The sequence below is a fragment of the Micromys minutus genome (genome assembly GCF_963924665.1).
Source record: "Micromys minutus genome assembly, chromosome: 4".
Classification (NCBI taxonomy): domain Eukaryota; kingdom Metazoa; phylum Chordata; class Mammalia; order Rodentia; family Muridae; genus Micromys; species Micromys minutus.
In genome coordinates this window covers 71,036,446-71,041,814 of record NC_137973.1, presented here as the reverse complement: position 1 = coordinate 71,041,814, position 5,369 = coordinate 71,036,446, and the positions used below count along the sequence as shown (strand labels likewise).

At 37.6% G+C, this 5,369-nt stretch overlaps 1 pseudogene across 1 annotated transcript; it reads right to left on the bottom strand.

The window, feature by feature from the left end:
• Positions 1 to 1,467: 1,467 nt before the first annotated feature.
• On the bottom strand, positions 1,468 to 2,174 carry LOC308420141 (vesicle transport protein SEC20-like; annotated as a pseudogene). The gene has a single exon. The product of its transcript is annotated as a vesicle transport protein SEC20-like (transcript).
• Between the last annotated feature and the right edge of the window lie 3,195 nt (positions 2,175 to 5,369).

The following is a 5,369-nucleotide window of genomic DNA, read 5'->3' as shown; positions in this document are numbered from 1 at the left end:
ATATAATACTAAATTGGGATTTTTCACCAATTTTACTGGAAAATGAACTTTATCTTAAAGTATTTACCTTTTAAAATACCATAGAAGTGACATAAGTTCTGAAAGGAAAATAAAGACAAAGTTTACTAGAATAATTAGAGTCTTCTAGTATCTTATCTCAAATTTGTAAATACATTCACTTGATATACAATTTAAAGGTATAAGAAGCTAGATAATCAGAAGAAGTCTCACACATTTTGCCACAAAGAAACATTACTACAATTCCTCTAACAGTATTTCAAATATAATACTTTATCTTTTGTCTGTGACACAAAAATTGTACTTTTTCATATAATAACTTGTGACAAATTACAGAAAAGGTAAAAATTAATATTTATGTTTAAGAATACAGATAATGCATAGACCTAATGCATAATATTCACTTTTTACCTATTTGTTCATTGGGCTGCCTCATTCGTTTTGATAACTAATATAAAAATTACAGTTTCAAAATGATTAAGTACATTTTAGTCTTACACACTTTTAAGGCAGATAAGGTCTTTCTTGGTGTCTATAATGATGTCAAGTACCCTATCCTAAAATCCTACAAGGATATATTTATTACTGGCATTTTCTTTTGTGCCCACCCTGAATAGCGACCTTACCAATGTTATTTCTTATTGCAGCATACTGTCCTTGACGATATTCTTCTGTTACTGTAATCATTGTTTATAAGTCTACTCCTTTTGGTATATATATATATATATATATGTATATATATATATATATGCATTTCACAATGTCAAGGCCAGTGCCAACCTGAGAGTAAGTCACACAATAGAGTTTTAACATAAGTATTGAAGGTATGGTCACAGGTATGAACAGTTATTGGCATTGATGTGTGTCCCTTTCTGATGGGTAATTTTTAATGCTAGTTTTTAAGTCTCATAATATTGTTGTTTCTTCATTCAGGCCACCTAGGCCTAATGCTTTCTTTTATTCTTCCCATCCATTTTCTTTCTTTCTTTCTTTCTTTCTTTCTTTCTTTCTTTCTTTCTTTCTTTCTTTCTTTCTTTCTTTCTTTCTTTCTTTCTTTCTTTTAATAAATGAGGTTTATTCAGGGAACAGCCATGAGTTGCCATCATCTTCCCTCCCATGGGCCTCTCCTCTTCCCTCCACCAGACCCAGAACTCAAGTCTCTGGACAAACAGAGGTGCGCTAATTCCTGGAGTTGAAGTGTTCTGTAAGGAAGCAGCAGTGCTTGGAAGCTGAGTGAGTGTGGAGTACCCCTGTCCTGAAGGGCCTGGTCTCCTTTATTCTACACACCCTTTCCAAGCCCTCTGGCAGGAAACTGGGCTGCTGTGTTTCTTCTGTTGGATTCTCTGAGCACCCAAGGGAGCGGGGAAGCCCAGTTTGGCAGTCCGACCAGTCCTCGGGATCCCCGGGTCCTGAAGCAGGAGAGCACAGGTCAAAGCCGGCAGCTTTCGCTTACAAAAATGGAAAGAGGCACTTTTTCACAATACAGAGGACCATGGCAAGGAACAGGACAAGGGCAAGGAAGATGAGAAGCTTGTCGGTCAGTTCTTGGCGGTTGTATTTTGTGATGAGCTTCCGGCCCAACTGGATGGTTTCTGACATGGACTTGAACTCTTCAAGGAGAGTCCGTGAAGCACTGACTAGAGTCTGCACAGCCTCCTCGCTCTGTTGCACCTGCTGTGACATCATCCTGCTGATCCCCATGAGACTCTGTTTGGTAGTTTTCCTTTGCCTTAAGGAGTCTCCTCCTTGCAGAAGTTCAGCTTTCTCCAGGTTGTCGATGGAAGGTTGCAGGTAAGATTTTTCTGCCATGAGGTCTGGTTGCTGAGCATCTGTTTTTTGTGGTTCTCCACTTCCTGAAGCAGAAGCTGCTTCTCTGACTTCTTGTCTTGCTCCCTTGCTGACTGCTCAAGCTCCTGGATCCTGTGTTTTAACTGTTGAAACTTTTCTTTCACCTGAGTATTCAGTTCAGTAAACTTGCTTAAGGGTCCGGAACAATCTCGACTATCCTGGATAAGCGCCTTCACCTCCAGGTCGAATTTGACAATTTCCTGGTTGCAGATCTTATCGTGGACATCCTGGGGAGCTGCAATGTCTGAAACGCGGCTCCCCGTCCATTTTCTATTTGAGATGGTAAGAGGGAAAAGACGTTGTGACATATTTAGTAGTTTAGTTTTGGGTTTAGGGTTTGGGTACTATACTAATTTCATTTATGATGCTCTTATTAAATACCCTGAGAAAAAGTAATTTGCAGAACAAGATGGTTTGGTTTTACTCACAATTCCAGGCTACAGATCAGCATTGTATGGAAGCCAGAAAATAATTTCAAATAACCAGTTATATCGTATCTCAATTCAGAGATGAAAAAATGTATACATGTATTCCTTGCTTGCTTGCATGCTGACTTGCTAGCTTGCTTGCTTGTTGCTTGCTTGCTTGCTTGCTTATTTGCTTGTATGTTTTATTTTTCAGTGCTTCATGATTCAGGATCCCCATCAAATTGGTGGTGCTGACTATAATAGGCTGGACTTTAAATTCATATCAATTAATTTAATTAAGACAATTGCTCAGACATGCCCATATGACATTGCAATATAAAAAATTTCTCACTAAGACATTCTCTCAGATGATTCTTGGTTATATTAAATTTACAGTTAAAGCTGCTCATCACATGAACCTATAACCAGTGGAATATTCACTTAACAAGAAATGTAATAAAAATCTATTTATTGAGGAATGGAGAGTGCATGAGTGAAAAGTCAAAAGATAAAGAAAAAGAAAATGATGTATTTTTGTTATAATTGTGATGAGAAATGGATGACTGTGGGGATGTATGATTGGATTATAATTCAATGGTAAATAACAAACTGGGGCATAAAAGCTAATTGCTTAAGTTTTGGGCCATGTTCCTATGTCTTTAGAGTTAAAGACATCTCTTTGTTCTTAGTAGAGGCAGGTTCTCTCACAGCAGTGCATCATTATGGACTTCATAGGAAGTTCAACTGTGACGTGCTTCAAATCAGGGCAGTGGATGAAGGTCAAAGAGACATTCCTGTTTCATGTGCAATTTCATATAAGCCAACTGGACGTATATTGGGGTTGATGACATCAGCTCCATTAATTGAATTGCAATGAACTAAGACACATAGAAAAGCTGCTTAGGAAGAAAAATCAGCATACATTTCTTTTCAGGGAATGAAAAAGTATATAACAATTGGGAAAAACAGGTAGCACATATTTGCATATTATGAATATAAATCATTGCGCGTGAGTAGTCAAATATATTTACAAATATATGAGGCCCTTTGCTGCTGTACAGGCATATGGTAATAAAATTTAAAGTTAGATAATTATTTGAATTTATTTTTTCTTTACTACCCAGATTTATTGTTCTGGGAACTCAAAATTTACTCTCTCTTTATGTAAACTTATAAAATAGAAATAATGATGGGACTTTAAAGATGTAGTATTTGTTGATATGAGAAATTTCTAGGAAAGTATTTAATATACAAAAACTCAACCTGCATATATTGGGTGCAGTTTGCTTCCCTAACTCCAATCTTTGTGTTGTGTGTATGGGGGAGGGGGTTGTTTGTCTGTTTCCCTTATCTCACTGTGTTTTGTCTCTGACTTTTACTTTATGTCTAGCTCTGTCAGTATTTTCTCTCTCCTTATATCTTTCCTTCCTATTCATCAAGGAAAGAACTATAAAAGCCAGTGCTGTGATGATCTTAGAGCCCAAACATCTAACTGACTGGGAGCTTCGGCCCAGATTCAAGCCTCAAAGAACAAGAACTGGCCTGAATGATCTTATACACAAGAGAAGTTAAGTACTCCAGACTAGCCAGGAACCCAAAAGGCCTTTCTCCTTGTCTTGGCTATATTTAGGGCTTCAGTAGGTGGAAGGATGCTTGGTGAGGTCAGACTTTCCTAATCAGTATGTGATTCAAATGCATATCTTTCTGGAAACCTATTCAAGGCACAGTATAAATATTATTTTCTAGATAACTGGTCATCAGTTGCAAGTAAATTGATAACACTCTATTAGCCATATGAAGGTAAAAATTAAGAAGCCGGTAACTATAACTCTGCTCTTTAAGTCTGTGATGGCCAGAATGTTCAGTGATAGGCTGAACATGCAGAAAGCAGATGCCAAGCCTGGTCCTTGTCACTGAGCATGTGTTCTATGGTGGTCAGCTATTGTGGAACTGTTGGCTTACGCTTCCAATTTTCCAAGCTCACCATTGTCTTCTTTATTGGCTTGCATATTGTTCCATCTCATGTAATTAAAAATAATAAAATAGGCAATATTTGTACTTAAAAAGAACTATGTAAACCAAGACTTTACATGAAAATCACTTTCTTATTAGTTATAGAAGAGAATAAAAATCACTGTGCAACAATGCTGAGGAACAGTGTAAAAGAATAGAGAAGCAGGTCTATAATTGCATTCATTAATCTTATTTTGAACATTTGAAAGTGAATTGCAAAATTATTAAAGTCTAGATATTACACTTTTTGTTACCCTAAAGGCTGACACACATTGTCTCGTCCTTGCTTATAGAATTTCTAATACTATAAATATCTTCCTAACTATACAAAGAAGACACAGAAACAACAACAACAACAATGCTGAGAAACATAACAAAGATGATGCCATGCTGCAGAGAGTTGACTCATGTGATTATGATGTAACCTTTTGGCCACCTGCCGGTTACTTCCTGAGTTTATGCTAGTGAGGTCCCTAGGAAACACATCAAGAGTAAGAGATACAGCACCTTTCCAGAGGAACCAGAGCAACTGACGGCTATTTTCCCTCCACAAGGATTATGTCTCTTCCAACATTAGAGGCAGTGAACAGAGAGCTATCTAACAAGCCCGTGATCTCTGCAAAGCATGTGCTGAAAAGGAAACCAGAGGATTATTATTTCAAAGTGACTCAAACAGACCTTTCTACTACAAAGTGTCTTTTCAATTAGAATGCTGGAAATCAGACAGTGAGAAGATGTAAGGTAAGTCAGGCGGGCAAGGTAGAGCAAGGTAGGGCTGCCAACCTCTGCTCAGTGTTCTTCCTTTTCGCTTGATTCATCACCTTGAAGAAGTTGGGATGCTACAGATACAAGCTCCCTATACCCCACTCCCACTTTTTCTTTAGAATGTCTCGGTTCACCCCATTAGTCCTTCAAGTCTACCATAAAGCAGGTATCAGCGTTTGAAGCTTTAGTTTCCAAAATCCCTCTCCCACAAACAAATATATATAAATGCTCAATATAAGTGGGTCAGGTTTCTAATCATGGAGAAATTGAATGAGTGGATCATTTGACAATATCTGTGAGTTGGAAATATCCACTAAT